The 14,540-nt window shown below is 40.3% G+C and overlaps 1 protein-coding gene across 2 annotated transcripts in view; it reads right to left on the bottom strand.

The window, feature by feature from the left end:
• Nucleotides 1-14,540, bottom strand: part of VGLL4 (vestigial like family member 4) — an 83,070-nt gene that overhangs the window by 39,594 nt on the left and 28,936 nt on the right. The window lies entirely within an intron of this gene.

Genomic DNA, 14,540 nt, shown 5'->3' with positions numbered 1-14,540 from the left:
ACAAAGCAGATCAGCCCCAAGTCCAGACACAGACACAGGTAGACCCATGTCCCGGATTAAGACTGAAAAAAAAAGTATGCAGTTAGAAAATGTGCTGAATATTCATTCTGGGTAGCAAAGTTGCCAATTTTTTTTTTTTGGGGGGGATAGGGTTTTAAAAAAGAAAAATGTGACAGCGCAGAATTTCACGCTGCTACAGCCTATTGCAAGAGAGAATATTGTTGAATTTATACTGCGATTATAAGTCAATGTTTGTAATATAGAATTCCTAATCAATAGTCATTTGTAAACAATGCCATTGAAACAATTTGGCATTAAACTGTACAGTGTTCTGTTAAATAATACTATACAGTATTTATATCGCACCAACATATTACACAGCGCTGTACAAAGTCCATAGTCATGTCACTAGCTGTCCCTTAAAAGGAGCTCACAATCTAATGTCCCTATCATCATCATCATATGTCTTTAATACAGTCCAAGGTCAACTTTGGGGGGGAGCCAATTAACCTAACTGCATGTTTTTGGAATGTGGGAGAAAACCAGAGTACCCGGAGGAAACCCACACAAACAGGGAAAGAACCTGCAAACGTCATGCAGATAGTGTCCGGGCACGCATTTGAACCCGGGACCCAGCGCTGCAAAGGCCAGAGTGCTAACTACTGAGCCCATTAATGCTACAAAACTTCGGGAGGTAATCAATAAATATAGTTTTAAGACCCAGACAGAACTAAAGTCCTATAGAATTTTTATAAAAAACAATATGGATACACAGGTCTCCTTACTTAAAGTCTATTGAGGGATATAGGAATACGATACCTTTAAGTTATGCTACCACCTTCAGCAGGACTGCAAACCAAACTTTGCTGGACTTCCTACAGCCAGAATGCGGTATTAATATGATCACAAATTGGGGCAAGACCTAAGAACACTAAAAAATCTAAACTGTTTTCTTGCAAAAATTTCATTTTCTTGAACCTGTCCAAAAGCAGGCCAAAAGGTGTGGGCACCAGCAACAAAAGATTCATGCCCAACAAGCAAGAGCAGGCATTGGAGATTGAGTGACCTCAAAAGGGCAATTTTCCTTGTGCAGGACCAAAACTAGTTTCTCACATGAAAAGGCCACCCTGTTTAAACATTCTTGTAGAGGGGCTGTCCACAAAACAAAAACACACCACTATGAATGTTAAGAGAGAAATGTCTAATAAGTTCAGACTATGGTTCCTGGTGAGCAGAGAACCAATGCACTAGATCCAATAAGGATCCCACCTAATATTTTAGTATGTAACTCTGCAAATATCAGGTCTTTGCGATTCTTAAAACTTGTTTTTTCTTTTAGTGAGAAGCTGTGATAGCAGAGGCACAAGCAAGTTTCATGTGGTTCGAGTTATGGGCCGTCATGAAGTTTTTGTTTCTCCAGGGAAAGTCAGCAAAGGACATTCACACTGAGATGTCACAAACACTGGGGGAGAAGTGTCCTTCCTACAGCACTGTCATAACCTGGATATCTCGTTTCAAGACTGGGCATTTCACCGTTAAAGATGAGCCCCGCAGTGGGCGCCCCCCAACCTCAACTGATCCGGCAACCTGCGATGCTGTCCATGACATGATTGAGGACCGGCGAATATCCACAAAAAAGCCCAGATACTTGACATCTCACGGGAGCGTGTTGGGTTTGTTATCACCAGTATCCTAGACATGCGCAAGCTTTCAGCGGAGTGGGTACCGAAATGTTTGAACAGTGATCAGAAGAAGGAACGAGTTCTAGCATCCAAAGCCGTTTTGGCCCATTTTGAAGCTGCACAGGACTTTTTGGCTAGGTTAGTGACTGAGGATGAAACCTGGCTCCACATCTATGATCCTGAAACCAAAGAACAGTCAAAGGAATGGCGCCACAGCAGATCCCTGCGGCCGAAGAAGTTTCAAACCCAGAAATTGGTCAAAAAACACAGCCATGGCGTCCGTTTTATGGAGCTGGTTTGCGGCCCAACCAAAATGACTTATTTGAACGGTCTAGAAAAGCTGCAACTACGTTGTACCAAGTGCATCAGTCTCAGGGAGGAATATGTTGAATAAATGTGTTATTTCATAACTCTGGCTCTCTTCTTTCTGGGCAAAGCCAGGAACTTCTCAGCACCCCCTTGTATGTATATTATGGCTCTAGAGCTGTCTAACTGGATTCAGAATCAGTAACCCTCCAGATGGGTTGCCCTGATCTGTACAGACAGCAATATTGCCTGTTCCAAGATGGTAATCAGGATTCCTCCAATAACCATTCTCCTGTGTTTTTAGATTTTCGCCTGGCCCTCTGAGTAAAATAAACTTGCATGTTCATCGGCTGGACTTACTTGTCAAATGACACTTTGCTCGGTTCATGCTCCAGGCCAGACCAAGATGCTCCAGTAGATAGGTCCGGTACAGCATAGATTTTTGAACATTTACAACCAATGAGAAGTACTACAAATCTGAACTGGCAGAGTGGCCACAAAGCCTGTGCCAAAAAAACCCTTAACAGATCATCCATGTTATGTTACAAAAAGGTAATGCCCCGGAAATGCAGAGGGGCTAGACTAGCATCTGTGCCTCAAAAATGTTCCCCAAAGGCCACTGAAGAAAACATTAACAGATAATATTGAGACCAGAAATGGCTTGATGGCAATCTGCTAACCTGTGCAGTGACACAGGAAGATTGAGAGGCAAGGAATCATGGAAATGTCTGAAACCACTAGGAACTTGTCTCAGGGATGTAAGCTAATACACAGATACTCAAACTCTAGAGCACAGGTGTCAAACACAAGGCCCGGGGCCAAATACGACCCCTCTGCCCTTTTATGTGGCCCAAGGTGACTGTGCCACACCCAAAGCGCCTGACATTTACAGGCAGGAGGACCCCATCCCAGAAAGCTAGGTAGAAGCAGGGCGGTCCACACAAGTGCCTGACCACGCTGCAGGCAGAAGGACCCCAGCTGCTTCTTCACACCAGGACTCAGCACTAAGCACGGCTGTACCAGAGTCCCGATCCTGCTGCCAGTAGTATGCTGCTCCAGGTATGGAATCTCAGTGGGATAATAGCAATTATCCAGAGACACCGGCCTCCACCTCCAGCTCAGTCACTGCCTCCCCTCACATAGACTGGGATAGGTCAGGTACACCGACCTCAGAAAAAGATGCTAACAACAAAAACCAATCACTCCCAAAATGTCCAACAAGGGAAAAGTTGGTGCAGAAGGGAGACAATTTAATAAAAGCTGGGAAAGTGAATTCATGTTCATGCTTCACAAAGACAAGCGTGTTCTTATTTTCAAATACACGAGGATGGCGTGTGATATGTCTCTGAGGAAGGATCTATACTTCTAACACTATGCATCGGAATAAAAAGTTCTGCCCGGCGCTTAGCCTCGGTTTTATATATATCGGCCCCTTATGTGATTTGAGTTTGACACCCGTTCTTTTCTTTCTGCAAGGGTGCATGGTTCCCAGTGACTACCAATGTAGGTAATGGTTAATAGTTAATATTAATGTAATAATGTAATATTAACATAAGAATACACTGACTGGTAAAGTAATGGACACTCTTTTTCCATTGATCAACCTAAAACATTTCACCAACCATAAATGTAAGGGGGCATTTCCCCAATAACCGCCATTATGAGGGAACACAAATAAATTGTCTTATAAGCAGCCTTGTGTGTAAGAAACACACAGTAAACCATCATGATGCTTAACCTTTTATTTCTATCAGACATGGCAAGAGCTCAGATATAACACTGGCCTTCCAAGCAATGATGAGTGACAATGGATTAGATCATTTCAAAAGAATATTCAATAGAACAATGAAAAGCATCCATCTGGTCAAACCGCATTGTATTTTCAGCCACTCCAATGAAAACAAAGTATCAAGTGTTTCAGATACAAATTCAAGGGTAATATAACGGCCAGATGGTTACATCTAAGGCTGGGTCTACACGGACATTTTTAAAAACGCGTGTAAACGTTCCTACTGCGTTTATATGCATTCTTATGCACTTTTATTTGTGTTTAAAGCTTGGCTTTAAAATGCTGGAAAATGTCCATGACGGGTTTACGTTTTAAGTGCTTGAAAACGCGAGAAAATGCTCTAATAAAATCAATAGAAGTGTTTACCCGCATTTTCATTTTTTTTAACAGTTGCAAAGCAGCGTTATCAATAACACTCAAACATCCCTCAAGGAAACGTTCTGGTGTAGATTAACCCATTGCAATGGATGGAAACTTCATACACGGGCTTTTAAAGCCTCATGTTAAACGCTGGGGAAAATGTCTGTGTAGACTTAGCATAAAACAGCTTTTAGGCTTCATAAAGGATATCACACAATGATAAAATCCTAATTTCTTATTTATATCTATGGTAAACTGAAATTCAAGAAAAAAAAAATGTTCTGTATCGCAGCTTACTAATGCAATCACTACAAGCTGCAACAAATTACGTACAGTTTCTGAGGGCTACAAGTGCACCATTATTGGTGTATGCAAACTGATTAGATACTGGCTTAATGATTAAAAGTGTCCAATATGACCCCTATATACTGTGCAAAAGAAAGTCATCTGCCATGGGATAGTGCAAAAGGAGAGTTGCTGAGACTGCAAAGAAAGTGCACATTGTGTATCAGTGTTGGAGATTGTGGGGCCGGAGCTGGGCAGCCGTGCAAGGGATTTTTTATTGTGTCTGCTCACACCAGGATGTGGTTTGTTAGGAAGAGACCTCACTGAGAGATTGCAGATGTTTATACAGATGCAGTTGAGTCATCACAGGGAAGATCTAAATCAGCAATCACACTGGTGGGAATTAATACACTTATGTAGAAACACAAAAACTTTTTAATAACACGGCACAAAGAGCAAAGAGGTGTTATATGCTGTGACCCAAAGCAACCAAGAAGTAAGGCATTACTGCAGAAACTGGATACTTTAAGTGGACATAAACTCAATTTTTACTTTACATAAAAGGACAGATGATCAAGACAGATTGGGAGCGCAAAGCCCCCCGGGATATCAATGTCACGCATATCGGGAGGCTCTTGGCTGCTCCTACTGCGCATGCCCTAATCTCAGGAGTCCTTTCTTTAACCTCCCTGCAGTATGCATACCAAGTATTTTTGAATGTAAAAGCAGTACATTTGAAAAATACTTTGCATTTTAAATTTCCTGCCCGGTCCCACCTCCCAGCCGCACGCTCGCACGGCCCAGACGGAATCTGCCTTCCCTGGCCTCGCATCTCCAACGTTCACATACCGGGGACGCAGATGCCGGCCGGGCATCACCAGGGTACACAGATGCCCAGGCATCGCCAGGGTACACAGATGCCCGGCATCGCCAGGAGTAGATGCTGGGCACATCTGGAAGTTACCACGGGCACCACCTGGAGGAACTCCCTGGCAATTTCAGACTCAAGGTTAGCGCTTTTGATACGGATAATTCACCCTGAGCCACACTCAGGATTACCGCTAAGAAATTAGCTGAACCCATGTGAAGAGTGATCGGCAATCTTTTCCCCCCTCCCCCATACATCGTCACCCCATCTCACGCCTGCACAGTGCAAGATCGGTGATGTAAGAAGCAGAACCCGGAAAAAAGGGAGAAGATGATATCGGGCTGAAGACAGATACCGGGACTACGCGGGACCCAAAAAAAAAGAAACCTTCTGACGGATTGACAGACCTGCGGGATTAAAGGTGTGTTTTTTTTTTTTTTGGACTTAGTTCCGCTTTAAATCCAAAGTCCATATAAGATCCCATGTAAATGATTCTGCCCAATAACATGCATTATATACACACATGCACAAAAAAAAAAAAAAAAAAATAGGTTTACTCCGTATAGGAGTATTTTTCATCTGCAATGAAAAGAACCAACAATGGGTTGACACTGCAATCTGCTAGGGCTGTGTAAGCCTTAGGACTGGATGGACGGAAATATTAATCAGTAGATGACCAGCTCCTATATTGTATTATACCTCCAACTATTTATCAATATGCAATGAATGGCAGAGGTCTGTATGGATAGAGAAAAGAAACCTATCACTGTACAACAATAAGATTTTAATGTACAGCACAGCGTAATATGTTGGTGCTATATAAAACCTATGCAAACAGATATGGCGTGATAATTATCCAACCAATATATCAAACGTGCCACATCCCAGCTAACTTTTTAGCTTTATACTTAGAAGAATAGTCAGTCACACAATTTTAGATTCTTTTGATTGAAAATAATCTAAAATTCTGTGACTGTTCATTGTGCATATTGCTTCATACCACACCATTGTGGATGGAAGGTTTTTAATTTGCTGTATTATGTTGCAATTTTTAGCTTGCACCATTGTGTGTATAAATTAAATGTATTTATTTTATCTATTGTGCTGTTAAAGTCCCAATTGTTGTTAGTTTCTTGCTTTATCAATCCTGTTTAATAAGAATAAAGAATGGTTAAATCACAGCCTTGAAACCTTCATGAATATATTGCTATTATAACTTTATAATTTTTTACTTTATCTGCCCATTTCATTGCCCTCAGCTAGACTGTAAACTAATAAGAGTATAAAGTGGAATTTGAAAGCTACACACAACATTGGCATATTTACAATATCTGGTAAGTTTAATAAAGAGACAAACCCAGTGTATATATATATATATATATATATATATATATATATATATATATATAATGGAAAAATAAGACATCTCCTGAAAATAAGACCTAGTGTGTTTTTGGGAGCCAAAAAAAATATAAGACAGTGTCTTATTTTCGGCGAAACACGGTATATATACATACATACATACATACACACACACACTGAAGTATATATGTACAGTGCTCAACCCAGAAATATTTTTAAGCCGGGTGGGAAGAAATTGAAGGTGGGTGGCAGCACCTGTATTGTGACCAAAAACCTTTAGTAACCACCCAAAAACAGCCGGGCGGGTGCTGAAAAGTGCCGGGTGGTGCACTCAGCTAAAAGGGCCTGGGGAGAACCCTGATGTAGCAATATACAAATTTGCCTCCCCCAGTATGTGTTGTGCCACATACCCTGGTAAGTACCAGTATTCTCAACAAAAAGAAGCAATGGAATGACAGGGTATTCGAGATGCAGCAATGCATTACAGAGCAAAAGAGATTGAATATGTATAATATTACATTTCACATTTTTTATATATAATATATAAATCACAGAAACCACATTATTAAAAAAAGTGTTTACATCACAGGGTCAGCTATTTAAGGATCTATTGGTACAATTGGTACACCTGTTATAGGAATTCTATTCTAGCAGCATTGGAGGAATACATAAAGGGCCAAATCATCAGTACAGCAACTTGCCATGATATTCACCTTCAGTGCAACAGCTCCCCCTAGAGGATATCCTGTGCACACATTGTAAACTTAAATCAGATCTCCTATGGTCTTCTTCCCTGCCGTCTAAACAAAATTAGAGGGGAAAAAGCCAAAATAAATAAAATGGCCCTGGGAAGCATGGAAACCTTACCCACCACCGGAAAGCTCAATGATCTCGAGAGAATTCTTTGGTGTTTCAGATACACCGCCCAAAAGCTGGAACCCAGGCTAGTAAGGTTTATCTTAGTTTACCAATACTAAGTATATTTGTTTGGGCAGAAAGGACTGAATCAAACCTTTAATTTACATGGAAGCAGAAAAATAAAACCTCCTCCAGCACAAACAGGAAATATGTTGGGCTGAAAGAAATGGAGGATTGCAGTGAAAAAGACAAGAGTTGTAGTGTAGAACAAGCCAACTCCTCTGCCTCTTTATTCAAACACAATATTTGTAAAGAATACTTAAACCCAAACATGTAACTGCGTTGTTATAATGGCTACACTGGAAGCTGCATGTACACATGCCTGTCATTTAATGGCTCTGGAATAGTAATATGATTACTCAAACATCTACAACTTCAATGTATCCCCTGAAGAAGCCTACCGGCGAAATGCGTCAGTATGGAAACCTTTCCTGTATATGGAATTTACCTGGGTGTTTATTGTATAGTTGATAGGCATCATCCCATGATGGTTTTATGGGGTTGTTTCGTTCTGATCATCATTAATTTGTGATATGAGCTGCTAAATACAATCCCACTATTGCCGTTTAAAACCTCAGCTTTCCCCTTTCAATTATTTACTCTTATCAGTGCTCTTATTAATGCCACAAAGGTGTAAAAGGGATGGAAAAAATGTGGCAAAGGAGAGTCCTAGATTGTAAGCTCTTCTGGGCAGGGTCCTCTCCTCCTCCGGTGTCACCGTCTGTATCTGTCTGTCATTTGCAACCCCTATTTAATGTACATCACTGTGTAATATGTTGCTATATAAAAACAAGTTTTATAATGATAATTTATAATAATTGAACCAACTGAAGTAGTCTATGTGCTAGGCTGATCCAAGGTGTAATGTAAAGAAATGGGAAATACACTGGGACTTTGGTTGTTTTTGTGCTAAACTGTTGAACTGGCACTGAAATAAAGTTCTTATCTGACTATGCTCCTAAAAGTAGGCATGGAACTAGTATTTTCAGAAGGTCAGGTCAACTTCGGAAGCTTCCACCTTTCATGCACGATACGTTATCTTTGCTGCACAGAGCATGACCATCAGTGAATTGCAGGTGCATCTAAAACCACAACAGTGGAAATACAATACAAAAAATTAAATAAAAAATTTAAAAAAAGTTGCATTTGCCCTGAAGCAGAAGAAGTTTGAAGAGAAAATCTCAAGTCTATGAGGCCAGCATTACAGTCCACAAAAGGGCCCAATAAAAATTGAATGTCTGATGACTCAGTACGGAGCGGTGTTTCCCCAAAGTGAAAGCCGGCTGCACACGCTCATTGCCCCACCTAGTGTACACTATTACTAGAACAAGAATTCCTGAAATATTTCAGCAGGCTGTCTAGTAACCTGCAGTAAACTCTGAGGAATCGAATGCAAATATTTATATTCACACAGACATTGGGTAGTTTATTACTCAGGAAGTAATCTGGAATAGAAAGTCTTATCCCAAACACACAACTCAAAGTTCATAAGCGCTTGATAAATAGATTGTAAATCAGTCATTGCCCTCTGTGCTGCTTTGCTGTTGAAGTATTTACTAATTCCCTTGTATCAGGACTTCCCAAGTACACAGCAACACATCAGAAAAGCCCCGCTCATGGTGAAGCCTTTGAACTGAACTTTAGCACATAATAGTGTAAAGGAGAGGATAATAGAGGCTATGTAAACGGTTCTTAGCATTTCACTAATTATGGTTTCAGCAGGTTATGTTTCAAGCGAAACCTGAGCTTCACAAGGAGGGGGAAAAAAACAATTCAAGTACAGAAGTTGCAAGTTTTTGTAAAGAATTAAAAAAAAAAAAGTGCAAAAAATGAACCGTAAAGAAGGGACTCCACAAGAATCAGGGTAGGCACCTTCATGAAATGCACTAAACAAATGTGGTAGACAAAATATATATATAAAATTAGTAGATTAGTAGTAGCATGTAGTAGTTACACATAGAACAGGACAAGACTGTCAAACACAAAAAAAAATAAAAAAAATAAAAAAATAAAAGTCTACCCAAAGGCCTCAAATTACCCTGTACCCATTATTCCTTGGATTTGGGGTGTTGCCAAGCCTAAGAGATTTTAGATCATAAAACCAATATATATATATATATATATATATATATATATATATATATATATATATATAAAGGTTCAGAGCAAACACATTTTAGGCCTAAACCTGAAATGTCCACACAAAGGACTAAGTGTAAATGTCTTCTTTATTATGCTCACCTGTGGAAGGTGTTAAACATGTCAGATAATTACACACAAATCCAATATCCATTAATGGGATGCCGGTAATTTAAGTACTATGTAGAATTCATGTAATTGCATGTCTATCCCACCTGGGGCAGAATTGGGAATTAAGGGCTTCTGGTAGTAAATGCTTAAAGCGGACCTAAACTCAGAATTTTTACTTTAAATAAAAAGTTAGACAATCAACACAGAATGGGAGCGCAAAGCCTCCCGGGATAGCTACGTCACGCATCCAGAGAAGTTCTTGGCTGCTCCTTCTGGTCATTTCCTGATCTCGGAGCCCTTTTATCAACAACAAATGCGGATTTCACACCTGCACAGTGCGAGATCTGGTGACGCAGGAAGAAGCGAGAAGATGTCGGCACCGGGCGGAAGACTGCTGCTGGGACAACGCGGGACTCGATGGAAGAAACCATCCGACGGATCCACAAGATTAAAGGTAAGTGTATTTTTTTTTTGGGTTAAGTTCCACTTTAAAACTGGCATAGTTTGTCAGTAATATAAAAGTATGACACTAAACTGGTCATTTGGATGTTCAAAAATGTATAGATTTTTTTTTTTTTTTTTTTTTTAAAGGTTGTGCATTATTCACATATGTAACCTGAGAAATTTGACTTTTACTGACAGAGCTTTTTACATCAACAGTATATACATAGACTATAATTTATTAGCATCCGATTTAGAGGAATCTGTGCACTATTTACATAACTGACGGGCCTCTGCAGGTTTTGTTGTTGGATGGCAGCTAATTATTGGCTTAAATCTGATGTAGAGTACAGGTGTGGTGCCATCGGAGCCGTATTTTACTTCTACTAAAAAAAATAAAATAAATAAATATATATATATATCCCCTATCTCCTGATATACTACATCTAGTTTCTCCAATCTTTTCAGTCCCCAGCATCAGACCAATAGAAATCTGGCACCAATATTCTGAGTTGTGGCTTTTTGGTTCTACTAAATGTCACCTATCAGTCCCCACATGGACAACTATGGCTTCATTCTGGGTTACGGTTATTTGACTGCTTTACAAAGAAAAAAAAAAAAGTTACTCAATGGTGGAAGATGTAAAATAGCCAAGATTATCTTAGGATAGCTTTAGGACCATTTTAATTTATTTCCCATCATGTTTATAGAGTGGCATAGCATGCAAGGCTTTTTAGAACAGAGATTCAAGGACATCTGGACAAACAGTTGCCCATTAAACAACCTTCAATTACATGAATCAAAAACACAGGAAGAACCTGCTCACACCTTGTGTTCTAGAAGTGTGTTAAGGCGGACCTAGACTCAAAACTTGTACATAAAAGGGTAAAGTAAGGCAGAATGGGAGCACAAAGCCTCCTGGATACCTACATCACGCATACTGGGAGGCTCTTGGCTGCTCCTTCCGCGCATGCCCTAATCTCAAGGCATGCGCAGAAAAAAAAAGATCCCCCCCCCCCATGTCACCTAATCTTACGCCTGCGCATTGCAAGATTGGGTGACGCAGGAAGAAGACACCAGAAAAAGAAAGAAGAAGATGTTGGCCCTTCCTCTGCACCAGGCACTGGAATAACGCAGGACCCAAATGAAGAAACCTCTGAATGGATAGACACATCTACCAGATTAAAGGCAAGTGTGTGTTTTTTGTTTTGAGTTTAGTCCCGCTTTAACATGCAGCAGGTTTAATTTTAGGTTTATTATAGAGCATTTAATGCATTTCAAGACGTGATGTCTTTAACAAGCATAACAAACTAGTCAAATTGGATCTCGCTGAACTCCATAACTAAAGGCACTGTGGATCAATTTATTCTCAAGTAGAAATATATTTTCCCTATAAAAGGCATTAAGGAAAACATGACACGTGTATAGTGGCCCCTCAGAGACAATGGTCCAGGCTTATGCATTCTTGCACCCATAGTTTGGGGCTGAAACAAAAAACTTCACAGAAAAGGCATTTAGCATGTATGTTCCTCTGTACAAGGCGGCAGGGGTTTTACTTTTTGAAGATAGTTTAACAATGTCACCAAGTTAGATTTGTCATTTATTAATATAAAGATGGTAACAAGCGCCTTTTACCCAGTCATACAGGTAATCACTAACTTTTGTTCCCATACAAAACAGCAGGTAAAAAGCATATTACAACAGGTGCAACAACGTCACATGAGACAAGGTAAAGGCTTTGTTTGTTCTGGTATTTCAGCATATTTGTGATGCCTTGAGGAGGTTCCTGTGAAAAATCCTTGCCATTGTACTTTGCTACTCTTGAAATATGAATGGCAACTGAACACTAAAATTCTTTCTAATCCAGTCACATTTTGTGAATTCCCATACATGTGCTTCGGAAAAGGTGGTCGTTACCTACAATCTGTCAATGTTGCAGAAGAAAAGTGAAGACCACCAATCCGATTAGGATTCTGGTCCATGGGAAACCAGATGGAGACCAGACACTTCATGGGCAAATATATACACAAACTGGAAATTTGGAATAAAGAGCTTTGCTATCTCTTCTGCCAGAAAGCTATTTGCTTGCAATTTTATTTTAGATATACATATTCTACAGATTTCATACTTTGAGTATATGAATGGAGCTGGGTGCTGAAGATTTACAACTCTGCCAGGCATGTGCCCAAGTTATATCCGAAGCCTCCCTATAGCTGTAGAAAGAAAATGCCAGGATTGTGATCTTGCATTACTGGAGGAGAGCAAACTTTGGCGTAAGTGCCAATAAAAGTATTCTTTCCATTATTCTAGAGTTGAGGAAAGGTGAAGATCAGTAGGTGGAGGTTTAAATCATAGAAGAACCAGTCACAGACAAACTGGCAACCTCTTCAACATAATCTAACCCCTAAAATGAGCTCTATGGTGAGCTGCAACTATATTATTGTTCTAGTTTATTACTTCTTCTCCACCATCCTACCACAAGTCTCATTGCGATCCTTTCCTAAATGTGCAATGATCTCCAATAGAGGTCAAGCCTGGAAAATGGGTTTACCGTTGACCCCAGGAATACAGATTATTATTTGGTTGAAATAAATATGCTTTTACTATTCTACCTACCAAACAATTTGTAACCTTAGCTGGCCAATCCTGTTATGTGGATATCAACGCTGTCAGTAAGAGCATTGTGCTGCTTTCTAGGTTAGCTCTCTGCTCACTGGAGAGATAGAATGATGCCGAATTATTGTCCAAGGAGAACACGCACGTGAAAAAGGTGATCGAGGCTGCCAGAAAAATGAATCACTTATCAAAACTTTGTGTTATCTGTCCGTATTTCTATAAAGCTACATATATTACACTGCAAAGCCAAATACTGTGGCAGGAAAAGCAGAAGACATTGTATGTAGCCACTAGCCTGGAGGTTCTCTTTAATGACCGATAAACAAAAGGGTCTCTTGCTAGAGTGCCATGGGACATTCTTTGCCATTACAATAGATGTTTCTACTCCAGCACTTATTCAGAGAAGCTGCTGATGGACAGTCCGTTTCCCGCTGCTTACATTGAAACCCTCCAGTCATGCCTGACAGTGTAAGTCAATATGTGTCATGCCAGAGCAAACATGTGGTGAGTGTTGAGCCCCGAGGGCTGGGAGGATGGAAACGAACAGCAGATAAAAGCAACCGGTGAGAGCATATAGTTTAACACTGAACGAGCAACATCCTGTAAGCCATATTAAACTTCCTGCTCCGAAGTTCATACTTTACAATAAAACAGTTTCCGCTTCTAGGAGTTCTATGGACCACCTTTCTGTGCAGGTTATGTTAGCATACCATTGATCACCGATGGGAATGTTGGACAACAGGTAGATAAAAACCAAATATAAAAAACACACATGGTGGCAAACTGGAGCCTATTGGCACTTTTTGAGAGACACCATTATCCAAAATTTTCTAGCTGTAGGCACTCTTAGAGGTAATGTACACATAAAAAACAATGATCATTCGAGACAGTCGCGCTTGTTTTGGGGGGGAAAAAAAACAAAATCGGACGTGTGTACAGCAGCCATCTGAGCCTATTCAAGGATACCTCACAGTGGATTTAAAAGTGACAAAAATCAGGAATAATTACTATCCAAGACAAGGGAGGAGGGCTCAGCCATTCCCGCCATAGAACAGAACTGGTGCTTTGTGTATCAGTCACTGGAAACCATCATGAAAGAATCTACACAGCAATGAAAATTTTAACCTTTGTGCACATAATAGGGCATCAGCGATCATTAGAAGCACCACCCATTGCCAAACAGCCAGAAAAGCCCCCTCCTCCCTTTGGGTTAATCATAGTTTAAGCCCATCCATCTTTCTTATCCAAACTTACCAACTGCTGAGTTTTATGTGAAACAAGGGACTGCAGCAGACCGGCTGATCAGAGTCATGGCGTCTATTTTAAAATGGACTCCATACCCAATGTATGCAATAATGTGCATTAATTTTGAGGCACCCCAACAACTCCCAAGGACAACTCTCAGTGCAATACACAAAAATGTTGCAGGCACAGTTTTAGGTCCATCCCAATACTAAAGGTTGTCCATTCAAATGACTGGGATGCCTTAATGAAGTGCATGCCAAGCAGTGTGCACCCAGATATATCTAGGTTTGGATAACCACCTTTGGTTACAAGCACCACAATAGGATAATGGGTACAAAAATGCTCCAACGTTCTAGCATCTGCCACTGAAATCAAAACTGCCATCAAGTGACTACCAACTGACTACTTTGCAAAAAGA

The sequence above is a fragment of the Pyxicephalus adspersus genome, chromosome 8 (genome assembly GCF_032062135.1).
Source record: "Pyxicephalus adspersus chromosome 8, UCB_Pads_2.0, whole genome shotgun sequence".
Lineage (NCBI taxonomy): Eukaryota > Metazoa > Chordata > Amphibia > Anura > Pyxicephalidae > Pyxicephalus > Pyxicephalus adspersus.
Note: the sequence above shows the minus strand (reverse complement) of the source record. Positions and strands in the feature narration are given on the sequence as shown.